Genomic DNA, 12,649 nt, shown 5'->3' with positions numbered 1-12,649 from the left:
TTGATCAATGATTTATTAGATTTAAACACAAATTTACGTTTCCCCTTTAGGTGTACATCCTGACGTTAGACATGCAAAATTATCAAAGCGAGCCCTACCTCATAAAATATCCCTAGCCACGTTGCCACGCTAAAAGCCTACAGTTTTTATACCGACAATGAAATGGGATTCATTTACTTACCTGTAAGTGAACCAAGTTCGTTAAATTACGAAAGAACACTTTGCATTTCACTTCCTCTGAACTTATCAATATGGCCCATTCAAGATCGGAGTATGGCGTCATTTCGTCTCGGGCCAAAGACCCCAGAACAACAACTTCGTAGTCGCATGGCGGATCTCCTAACACCTGGACGCATTGACTGATAACTCTGCTCAGGAAACGTTTCACTCTTGATGATATTCTTTCACATAACTTCCTAATTTCCGATGCCCGTTCAACAAATTTCTTCTCCGGCTTTTCGTGCTCTTGGCTATCGTAGGCTGACCTTTTCTGTTTCAACGATTCCAAATATTCTTTCGCCTCGTCTCGTAGTTCCTCCAGCTCCTTCTTGTCAAGTTCTGAGTCAAAATCACATCGAAGTGGATCTCCTTCAGCTGATAACACTAAGTTGTTTTCAATACCCAGCAGTCGTTTAGACACCGCTTCATTGTCTCAATCAAGCAATCCGTGCCGGCACGACCTTTCTTTATGCAGTTCTTCACGAAGTTGTACAGCGCCCCTGCTTGAAGAAGAAGTCTCTGCTTTTCTAAAGAATTCCCAGTAATTTTCGCTGCTTTCGTCTCCAAGACTTCCCCTAGGCAGAAATGTGGCTGCCAGCTCACCTCAGTCGACCTGTTCTCTAGTATTTGCTTTCGTACGGCTTGAGAACAGTGTTTTTCAGCAATATCTAGCTCCGCTCTAGACAAAGCTTGTTTCGCCATTGCAACCAATTCGGCACTTGTGTGCTAAAAAATGAAGCATTAATTGTTTTAAAAACGCTGCCTTTTAGTGAAACGAATTTCTTTTTATTTCGACGAATAAAAAGATATCTTTCAGCAGAACGTGTTTTACAATTGACCGTAACGAAAAAGATGGCGGCATGTTCAAAATACTGCAGAGCTTGATCAAAGTTCACATTAAATGTAATAGTTTCGCCCCTGACTACAATGTGAAGTACTAATTTTTTTGAAATTCGTGGCGGCATGTACATTTTACCAGAATGCATTGCAGGCATTAAGAACGATTGATTGAAAAAAGATGGCAAGAAAAACTCTTAATGACGTGAAATTTTAACACAGCGAAGAAAATAACTTCCTGTTTTATGTTTGTCCTTTAAAAGACGTCAGCGCTTTTTTAAACCATTTCCGAGCGCAATGCATTCTGGTAAAAGTACATCCGCCATTTTTTTGTTATGGGTAATTGAAGTAGCTGGACGAACACCATCAACTAAATGCATAACAATTTCATTACCTCGACGGCAGCTTTATTTTGTTCGCCCAGCATTCCTGGAAAGATTACTGTTCGAAAGTCTATTGAGAGAAAATTAAGATTATTATTATTAATTGTGAAATTCATGAATAATTAATGAGTCTAACTTGCAATCATTGCGCAGTATTTTGGTCACATGTATACATCTGTAATTCTCCATAAAGGTCTCATTAATTGTTAATAATAATTTTGTTAATTAGTAACTTCATAACTTTGTTACACACATGTCCTAATATGCATTAAGCTTAATTTGTTAATTTCACAAGCACGTTAAAATACGAACCGAAAGCTTTGCAGTGTTACATATCGACGTGGTGTACCTACAAGCTAATTTACTTAACTATTAACTTATTGAACAGAATGGAATAACTATATAGAAAATAAATATATTCTTTTTGAGAATAAAACCTTGCTGTCGAAAAATACTGCAGGGTTGAACAAAGTTCACATTAAACTACAATGTGAAGTGCTAATTTTTTGAAATTCATCAAATTCTACCCGCATTGTTTAAGTATACTCTATGATATTTACCTTGCTGTTTTGCTTGTAAATATGACCTTCCCCCGTTCAACCATGGCAACAGTTGCCTGAAACCTAGTAAATTGAACATTGACATTCCTAATTGCAATTATAGCTAATTAATTGATTCCATGCAATCTTGCCTGCTATTTTATAAATTTCTCTTATATAATTTGAAACCTGGCCAGAAATTTGATACAGTCAGCGGTTGTTGTATTATTAGATTGCGGGCGCACGCGAGAATGACGTAACCTTGCTAGGTTTTGCTTAAGAAAAAAGTAATTTACAAGTATATCATTCATATCAAATCACATTGCATAACAAGAAATAAAATGCTAAATGTTTTGCGCAGTGGTGTAGCCAGCCAGACGATAGAATTTTAACAATTAAAGCAAAGTTATCATAATTATTCATTCCTTTAGAAATTGATTGTTTTCCGAGTGAACAAACACAAAAATATTAGCATAACCAGGAGTAGGCCTTCAGATTAGCTACGAGAAAAATCTGTAACGCCATTTGAAACCAGTTTAAGTTACAGAACGTTGCGTATTTTTTACACATATCGGGTTGATCATTATTCGGACTAACAAGACTTTTGGACACGAAAAGGTTGTAATATGACGATATTATACGGACCTAAACTTGTCACTCAACGTTGTTGTACAATTTCAATAACATATGGAACCAGCTATTTGAAATAGGTCTTATCTTGCCTCCTTGTGAAAATTGTTGAAAACTTGGTGAGAGAATATCAAACACGAATGGGCAAGTAAGGTAAGCCGTGTTTTTCTTGTATATTTCTCGCGTTTTGACTGTGCGAATAAGCCTCATTGTATATGCGCCTTTAATGCCTCTCGCCATGTTGTATTTAATTTCTGGTCGGGTGATCCAACAGATTGAAGCAAAGATTGCATCAACACGTCAGTGGGTTTTTTCAGGGATTTCACAATTAAGGTAAATTTACTTCAAATTAACTACCACCAGGGAGGGAGGGTCAGTCCTAACAGGATATAAAAGTTTTAAAGACAGGATTTACAACTAGCAGTAATCACAGATTAGTGATGTGCGTTCGAAATGTGTTGATTTCGGTTAACGATCATTAACAAAAATGTTAACATTATAAGGTCACAGGCTCGATCACAGCGTATGTGATACAAAAGGTTACCCGCAAAATGAGTAATTTAACAACAGTGATGGCTGTCAAAGTAGAGCGAGCACATGGTCTCCAGTTACTATGGCGACACATCAGAACGAGGCAAATCTGACATCGCAAATCTCGATATGACACGGCTAGGAAGCGTTCTCCTTCTTCGAACGCAAAAAGTTCTTTGAGGACAGTAGCTTACATGACTTTTATAACAACACATATATAGACAAAGCACGTGCACTGAAAACGAAAAATAAGGCACAAGTAGGCGTAAATAATATAAGTGCGTTGCAATTCTGTGTGGAATCTAACACGTAATTAAAAAATCCCACAAATTGCATAAACCCGCGAATTGCTTTTGAAAGAATTCTAGTATGTATTTGAATGTACTTTGATACTTCGGTTTTCAGGGTCACGTTGAGCAAATTTTCCGCGTGAGATCTGCGTATACTTTGTCATGTTATAAGATTGTACGACTGTACCGACTATTCATGCATGCATCGAGGTCAGTGACTAGGACAAGCATTAGCCAGATTTAAATCGAAAATGTATTTACATAATTGATAAATAACGTTACCAAACTGATTTCTGTGCCGCCTACGGTACAATATAGAATTTGCAAGCTTCGTATATCCTGCTACAAACAGTTTCAATTCTAAATTGATGCTTTTATAGGCTAATGTTATTTGCTCTATACTGACCGTCATCTCTACTTCTCGAGGGTGTCTTTGAGCTGCATGCCATTTTGTCTGCAAGAATTTGAAGAAAAAAAGTAAAACACCAGTTTCATAGTCATGTGCAAATCATGGTCATGGTCACGTTCATGGTCAGTATTACTATTATTATTTTTAAGTCTTTATAAAAAATAGTTACATCTGGGGCCGGTTGTTCAAAGCTGGGTTAGCGCTAACCCTGGGTTAAATTTTACTCCGCTGTTTTGGTTTATATGCTTCTGCACCGCTGTTTGTTTCAAGATTTCACAAAAGAAGACTTCTACTGATCCACAAAATATTAATGAAAAAAACATGTTCAATTTCATAGAAATATTGATGTGAAAATTTGAGTTAACCCTGGGTTAAGCTAACCGGCTTTTGAACAACCGGCCCCAGACGTGTAACTGTACAAAATCAAGCAATAATTTTTTTTGACTGTTTACAAATAATAATCTGACTGATAGTTAAGACTTATTAATTTACTGGCTAAAATAGTCAAAAAGACATCTATTTTAAGCCGTTCGTTTAAACCATTCTGTCTTCATATATGCAGGTCATGGCCATGGTCAAGTGCAGGCCATGATCATAGTCATGTGCAAGTCATGGTCATAGTCATGTGCAGGTCATGGTCATAGTCATGTGCAGGTCATGGTCATAGTCATGTACAGGTCATGGTCATGGTCATGGTCATAGTCATGTGCAATTCATGGTCATAGTCATGTGCAATTCATAGTCATAGTCATGTGCAAGTCATGTCATAGTCATGTGCAAGCCATGGTCATAGTCATGTGCAAGTCATGGTCATAGTCATGTACAGGTCATGGCCATAGTCATGTGCAAGTCATAGCCATGGTCAAGTGCAAGCCATGGTCATAGTCATGTGCAAGTCATGGTCAAGGCCATGGATTATTCCTTGTTGAAATTTGTTTCGCTGAAGGAAGAAAATGTGCTGCAAGTTGGGACCACGCCCTTTTTTCTAAATGGTTCCGGCAAGCCCGCATGCATGTAGATTGTTTTAAAGGTCACTAACTGGATGTGTAACATGCAATACATTGGGTATTTTCCTTTACACCGAAAAAACTACCCTCAAAATATGACCGATTTAGCCATTTTGGCCGTTAAAAGCGAAGTCCCCATAACAGCTAATATCCGGCATGAAAATGGTAGGTTTTCAACCCACGGCAAACGACCCACCCTTAAAAAATTTCGATTGAGTGGTGCTACGTCACACTATGACAAGCTGTTCTAAAAAGGTATTTTGATGCTGATAAATACTTCCATGCCTTAATCCAACTCATCATGAGAATGTTGTAACTTGTGGACTATAATAATAAATCAAGCTCCACTGTCCTAAAGGTATATGCCGAGGCGTAGGAGCATACGCGATCTCATTAGTACGTCTTTCTTCGGTTTCTGTATTGCTTCAGAATTTGGAAGACCCATAGACTAAGAGGACTGTACAATACTGATTAGAAATACTTTCCTACAACAATTCCAACATCGCCCGACAAGGTAATCGACTCAAGACGTAAAGTACGGTCAATGACAATGAATGAGTAACGACTTACCAACCGAGACTTCAACAATATGATTGCTTCGTTTGTGAAAACAACTTTAATCCCCTTTTCCCTTCGCACTTGTTAAACAATCTTCTACCGGCGTTTCTAAAAAAAACACACTATATAAATTCTGAATGAGAGGCCAATGCCACTCAATGTACCCAATCATCTAACATTCAGTTATACCTTTTGAACACACAATGATTCTGGCCATTCGGACAAAATGCTTTTATTTACAGTCGTCACGCAATATACCAAACTATCATTACAATATGGTTTCGATTTCATTTTCGATAGGTCTGAGTGAAATTAATAACTTATTCGCAGAAAAACGAAAGCACATTGCATGAATGAATGAAATATGACGATATTTAGAAGGTATAAACCCAATATTCATAAGAATAATGGAATGTAAAAATGATACCGCCAAATAGTAAGACATAAAATAAAATATTTAATTTTGGCTTCAATTTGTTTCAAGGATAGCGACCGAGTTGCCGTTTCACTTAACATAGATTGTTCAAGTCAAGGTTGTTATACCAAAACACGTACCCTTCTTGAATTTCATTTTCATGACGTATGCGGAATATAAACTAACTCAGTTCGGATGAATTTAGACACCCTAATCTCTAGGAATTTCTTGGCAATGTAATATTCACTTTTCCATTTGGACTTATGGGGTCATGGAAGGGACCTACTTGAAGAGGTCATATAAATAACACATCAAAATCAGCAGATAGTCACATCTTACTGATAAGCCGCACTTGTAGTATAAGTCAAAATACTAGGTCGCGTCGTTATCTCAAACCACTCACCCATGGCAACCGCATACTTTTCGAATTCCTTGTTTTTAATTCTCTGTTGTTCTCTGTTGTCTTTAGACTGTCTAAATTTTACATATTACTATTCTGTCATAATTCTGAGCTTTTTTTGGATTAGGATGTGCAAAAGAATCGGAGAAATGCCCATTATAAGATCTTAACGATGAGCGTTGCCGTGAGCGATGCGATAATATATCATGCAGATTATGAATGTTTATGTAACAAATCAACGCATATCGTCTAAAGCCTCGATTTTGAAGCTAGATATATCAAAATGATCCTAGAAATGTGAACTAAATCACTGTAACCAGTTTCCGTTTGCCTTTTGGGCAACATTCTAAGGATTAGACCGCTTTGAGGTATAATATGTAATAATAAATATATCGTAGAGGTTTAAAGGATCTTATAAGACCATAGACTAAGAGGACTATACTGTCTACACAATACTGATTAGAAATACTTTCTACAACGATTCCAACCTCTTGCGACAAGGTAATCGACTTAAGACGTAAAGTACGGTCAATGACAATGAATGAGTAACGACTTACCAACTGAGACTTCAATAATATGATTGCTTTGTTTGTGAAAACAACTTTTATCCCCTTTTCTCTTCGCACTTGTTAAACAATCTTCTACCCGTGTTTCTAAGAAAAACACATTATATAAATTCTGAATGAGAGGCTAATGCCACTCAATGCACCCAATCATCTAACATTCAGTTATACCTTTTGAACACACTATGATTCTGGCCATTCGGACAAAATACTTTTATTTACGGTCGTCACCCATGCAATATACCAAATTATCATTAAAATATGGTTTCGAATTCATTTTCGATAAGTCTGAGTGAAATTAATAACTTATTGGCAGAAAAACGAAAGCACATTGCATGAATGAATGAATTATGACGATATTTAGAAGGTATAAAGCCAATATTAATGAGAATAATAGAATGTAAAAATGATACCGCAAAATAGTAAGACATAAAATGAAATATTTCATTTTGGCTTCAAATTTGTTTCAAGGATAGCGACCGAGTTGCCGTTTCACTTAACATAGATTGTTCAAGTCAAGGTTGTTATACCAAAACATGTAGCCTTCTTGAATTTCATTTTCATGACATATGCGGAACATAAACTAACTCAATTCGGATGAATTTAGACACCCTAATTTCTAGGAATTTCTTGGCAATTTTTAAAAATTTATCTCTTTTCCATTTGGTCGTTTGGGGTCATAGAAGGGACCCTTGCTTAACATAGAATATCTTCTGCAAGTATTTCGGCTAAAGATACCGGAATACCACCAAACGATAGCGCTTGAAGAGTTCATACAAATAGTATATTTAAATCAGCAGATAGTTAAAAGCCACATTTGTAATATAATTCAAAATACTAGGTTGCATTGTCATCTCAAATTACTCACCCATGGCAACCGTATACTTTTCGTAATTCCTTGTTTTTTTATTTTTTCGTTCTCTGTTGTCCTCAGACTGTCCAAATTTTACGTTTTTATTCTTCTGTTATAATTCTGAGTTTTTTTTGGATTAAGATGTCCAAAAAAATCGTAGAAATAGCCATTTTAAGGTCTAAGCGATGAGCCTTGTTGAGCGTTGCTAAGCGCGTGCTTAGTGCTTGTTCAGAATCCGTATTGTCACGCAGTTCAAAAATGTGACAAAAGTCTGTGATGCACCACTTCCTAAGGTCTATTTGACCGCAAAAATCGATTCCTGACGTAAAATTGGACCAAAGGGGTCAGTTTTTCCGCTTTTTTTCCCCGACATTTTGTTGAATCTGTTTATTATTGTGAAATGCTTGCCGTGAGCGATGCGATAATACATCATGCAGATTATGAATGTCTATGTAAAAAATCAACGCATATCGTCTAAAGCCTCGATTTTGAAGCTAGATATATCAAAATGATCCTAGAAATGTGAACTAAATCACTGTAACCAGTTTCCGTTTCCTTTTGGGCACAATGCTTTGAGTTATAATATCTAATAATAAAAATCGTAGAGGTTTAAAGGATCTTAATTTCGAGTGGAATTATACACACTTCAAACACACTTGACTTTGAAGTGTGTATAATTCCACTCGAAATTAAGATCCTTTATTTAAACCTCTAGAATTTACCTGCATGGAGTGAAGTGCCAAAAATCATAATCGATTTACCCTCGCCAATTCCCGGCATTGCCATCCTATACACATTAACCACGTTTGCTCTTGTCAGCTACCCTACATGTAGCTCAGTGGCAAGAGCATTGCGGCGGCATCGCAAAAGCGTAGGTTCCGGATTCCTGCCGTAGGACCTATAGTTGACTCATTTTTCCATCAACTGTTCCTGGCTTGAATTTGAAATGTGTATAATTCGACTCGAAATTAGGATCCTTTAAAAATCTAGAATTTACCTACATCGAGTGAAGTGCCCAAAATCATAATAAATGAATCGCATGCATTTTAAAGTAAATATTATAGTGAATTTGCATACAGAACTAAAAAAATCTATCTATTGAGGACAATTTCCTCTTTAAAATGGTTCAATTTTTATTAAAATCGGTCAAGTATTCGCGCAGGAGACGCATATTAAAACTGAGCCGACCACTTTTAAACGTCATCTGATCAGCCGGAAAAGAGTTTTAAAACAAAAATACAAATTACTTTCACTATCGTATTTGCAGGCCTCTTTCTTCAACAAATATTTATTTTCTCTTTCAGAGAAGAATTTTCTTTGTCCTCCATGTTTGCTTAATTTATTAACTATAATTGCTCAGGCTTTGGCGAAGTATATTTTTTTCGAATATATTTCAAATTTGAGGTGGAATTCAATAATCTAGTGATGACAAATTGAAGTTGTGATAACAGATTGATTTCACACCAAAATAATAGAAATAGATTATGTGGGGAAATAGATTATGTGCATGGTAAGTGTAGATTTTTGGAAATCCCTTTAAAGAAGCATTTCCTACATAATAAAGAGTTAAATGCTTTTTGCTAAAATGGATTGCTTTAACATACAGTCATTATAAAATGTTTCAAGACAAAGCATTTACAATGTTTTGTCTACCACAATCTCATTTATAGCTACATTACTTTAAATATAATGATACTGGCGTTGATGTAAAGTGAAATGTGTGAAATACGCCGCCAAATAATAATGTGAAAGTTTTAAGAATGTTTATTTGAAGATATGGCTGTATTATACCAAGTCGTAAAGGCAAAAGGCTCCGACAAAATAATTTTGTTTTATGTGACGGCGCAATATGGCGAATTCTTATTATGCAAACGTCTTATTATGCAAAATTGTTTCGCTTTCATGAAATTAAACAGTATACTCAGTAAACGAAAGCACGTTGTTTTGAACGAAATATGCAACATCAAAAGGCAAACACTACCAATAAAAGTAAACTAAAGAGTGTTAAAAGATTACACTAAAATTCCTTCAATTTGGTCCAGGATTGGTTCAACAAAGGGCCGCCGGAATTATCCCTTCTTTTCACATAACACAGAGTCTTTGCATGTAATTTTCGTGACGGTTGCAGTTAAGAAGACTTGTTGTAAAGCATGCCAAGTGTGTTGCACCTGCGGAATTTGAGAACCACTGAGCGGATACGCGAGAACGGCTTTGCCCAATAAATTTGAAAAAGATATGAAAACGACGACATGACGCGTGGCGTTTAAAATCCCGCCTATGCACCCACGTTCCCTCGTATACAGGGGTATTATTTAATTGATTCCCAATCGATATTTTAACATAAAATATTTGCTGACATAAATATTTTAACGTTAAATATTCTTCGGTTTTCAAATTCTTTGGCATCGTGTAGACGGGTCCTTAATTACGGTTATACAAATATTCATTTCGCTGCATGTTCCACCCGAATGAGATTAAATTTAGAAAATATTGAAAAACTAAAATTTGCTGTCGATGGTTATGGTACGTACATTATGAATTTAAATGGTACTGTCTATCCATTTTTTTTAACAATTTTTCAAATCTTGCTTCCTTTTCAAATATTTTAACCGTAATCAGTAAGCTAGATTTATGAATTATGCGCCGATTCCCCGTCTTCCCTTTTAAAGATAGCCATGACGGCTTCCGACATTTTGAAATATTTCGGACAGGTGCGTGTAGTCCCGCGCAAAACGCCGCGTGAAATTATTCAGTATTACGCCTATTGACATATTTACATGCATGTACACAACGAAAATTTTCTGGTCATGTGGCACAAATACTGATTTCCAACAGGTTTTATGAAATTTACTACCCGTGATATATATTTTTACTTCATACGTTTTAAGATATCCAACAAATATTGCAGTTACCAAAGCGTATTTACAGCGTCAAACATAGTCGCTATCTTATGGAACTGATCTATATTAAAGTGTTGCTATAATGAAGCTTTATACCATATTTAAACAAAAGCAGTCTAAAAATAAGTGTGCGTAATCAATGACAATGTTTCTCGCCCTATTTTAAATTTGCAAAATTAATGATGTAATCCATATGATTCAAACGACAAAAAATTGCAACGAAATTTATCAATTCAATTTTATCCACTTTTGAAGCCACTCTTACTCTTACAAATCTTCTGGTGATTTTTTTGCCCCGTTTCCCCTCATCCGACCTCGCAGCCGGTGTGGCACATTGACCTACATTTTTCGTCATTTCATTGTAATCTTTCAAATGAGTCGCGCGTGCTTGTATCTTAGATGGTAAACGTGATTGTTTGAGATTAGTGTCAAGTTTCCAGCGCATCAATCACAGGCTTATGACCTGGAATAATCTGGAGAACAGAAAGGAAAATGTCTTTCGCTTTTCTCGTATATTTCATCAACATCGCGATTTCCAACATCGTTGTGAGTGTATCCTAAGACAGAAAGGATAAGAGCATATTCTGGCGCTGATCGATACCGTTTTACCTGCTCCTCCATTTGCTGTACTGATTGTTGTGCATTGTCGACTTTATTCAATTTCAAGAACGCAGGAACCATTTCATGATAAACGAGAATCTCCAATGGTAAGATCAGTTTGCCTCTGGCTTCTACTTCACGTTGAAGATAAACGCTAATCAACAAATTGTCTACGGACGTAAGCGTGACCTTCGTCTCAGATTTCTCATCCAAAATATTTTGAAATTGGGAGATAGCTTCTGCAAAACGTCCCTGTCTGCAAAGGAACGAACCAAAGGCTCTCGCAACAAAAGAATCCATTTTTTCTTCTTTCAGGCGAAGTTTATTAAAACACTCTTCGGCTTCTCTCATCCACCTTGTGTACAACGCCTTGTCTTCGTTTAGAGCGTGCTTCATCGCTTTCACCTGATAAAGCTCAGCAACGGCTGCCACCAAATCTTTACCGTGACTGTAATCTTTGTCCATGCCCAAACAATATTCATAACATTCAATTGCGCCATCTAACCTTCCTCGTGCAGACAGAAGCGTTCCTAATGTTTCGTAAACGTAATAAAATTCTCCAATTCTCCACCGTTTAAGAATGGCTTTTTGTGTGACAAATGGTTTGTCAAAAATTCCTTCTTCAGCATGAATCATCTCGAAAAAATCAACATTTAGATCTTCCAGCACCTCCTCCGTGTCACCCTTTGAACCGGTGGACAAACTAACTGAGGGAGGGGTGGGTGAATCGATATCACAACAAAGAGATCCATCGAGCTCGCCCGACAACCACTCGACTGATGTCTTCTCGCTTTGGTCCAGGGCAGGTGTCCACTCATCAAGCTTGCTGTACAGTATATCAAGATCGCTATCGGAGAGCGGAAAAGTAGTATTCTGAGCTTCAAGGAACATTGATCGTCAATAAGGGTTGCTAACGCTTTTTCACAGGAACCAAAACGTACTTCATTACCGAAGAACTCTTGACAAATACTTCGACCTCCTCTCCTTTCTCTGATAACTTTTTGCAAGTGGCCACTGCTTCCTTCTTCCTCCCCAAAGCGACACAAACGTGCACCAGTAAATTGTAAGCCAAAATCCCCGCCGTTGTCACGCATTCACCGTGGTCTTCGATGTATCTCTTTATGCCGGGACTGCATAAGATGCGCGAGGAATACGAGAAGGAAATTTGAATATCCCAAAGTTCATCATTCTCTGAAATTATCCCCCTCAGCACTTTGTCGGCTTCTTCAAAACACTCCTGATCATAGAGAAGGCCTACGTAGCTTATTTTAAGAGGAATGTTTTCTGCACTGTCTAAACCAAGTTGATAAAATTTTCAGCTAGGTTTCTCTCCTCGACGGTGCCTTTTCCCGTATTTTTTATGGACTGGCGTCTGTGACAATGTCCAAGCCTAGTTGTTATCGCATCGCGAGCTTTTTACATCCGAAAAATTTCCAGTGCACTCTACGACACTCAGCGCTCTTTCGTGTAGCATAACCGCTGCCTCCTCTCTTCCACGGTCAACGTAAAGTTTTG

The 12,649-nt window shown here is 37.1% G+C and overlaps 1 long non-coding RNA gene across 1 annotated transcript; it reads right to left on the bottom strand.

Moving 5' to 3' along the window:
- Window positions 1-695: 695 nt before the first annotated feature.
- On the bottom strand, window positions 696-6,860 carry LOC114529985. The gene is made up of 6 exons (XR_003687719.1): window positions 6,776-6,860; window positions 5,416-5,511; window positions 3,836-3,883; window positions 2,000-2,062; window positions 1,451-1,509; window positions 696-945 (listed from the first exon to the last, which is right to left on the bottom strand). It is a non-coding gene; the product is annotated as an uncharacterized LOC114529985 (long non-coding RNA).
- Window positions 6,861-12,649: the final 5,789 nt, after the last annotated feature.

The sequence above is a fragment of the Dendronephthya gigantea genome, unplaced genomic scaffold (genome assembly GCF_004324835.1).
Source record: "Dendronephthya gigantea isolate DGI-Jeju-01 unplaced genomic scaffold, DenGig_1.0 000058F, whole genome shotgun sequence".
In the NCBI taxonomy this organism is placed as follows: Eukaryota; Metazoa; Cnidaria; class Anthozoa; order Malacalcyonacea; family Nephtheidae; genus Dendronephthya; species Dendronephthya gigantea.
This window is presented reverse-complemented; position numbering and strand designations above follow the sequence as displayed.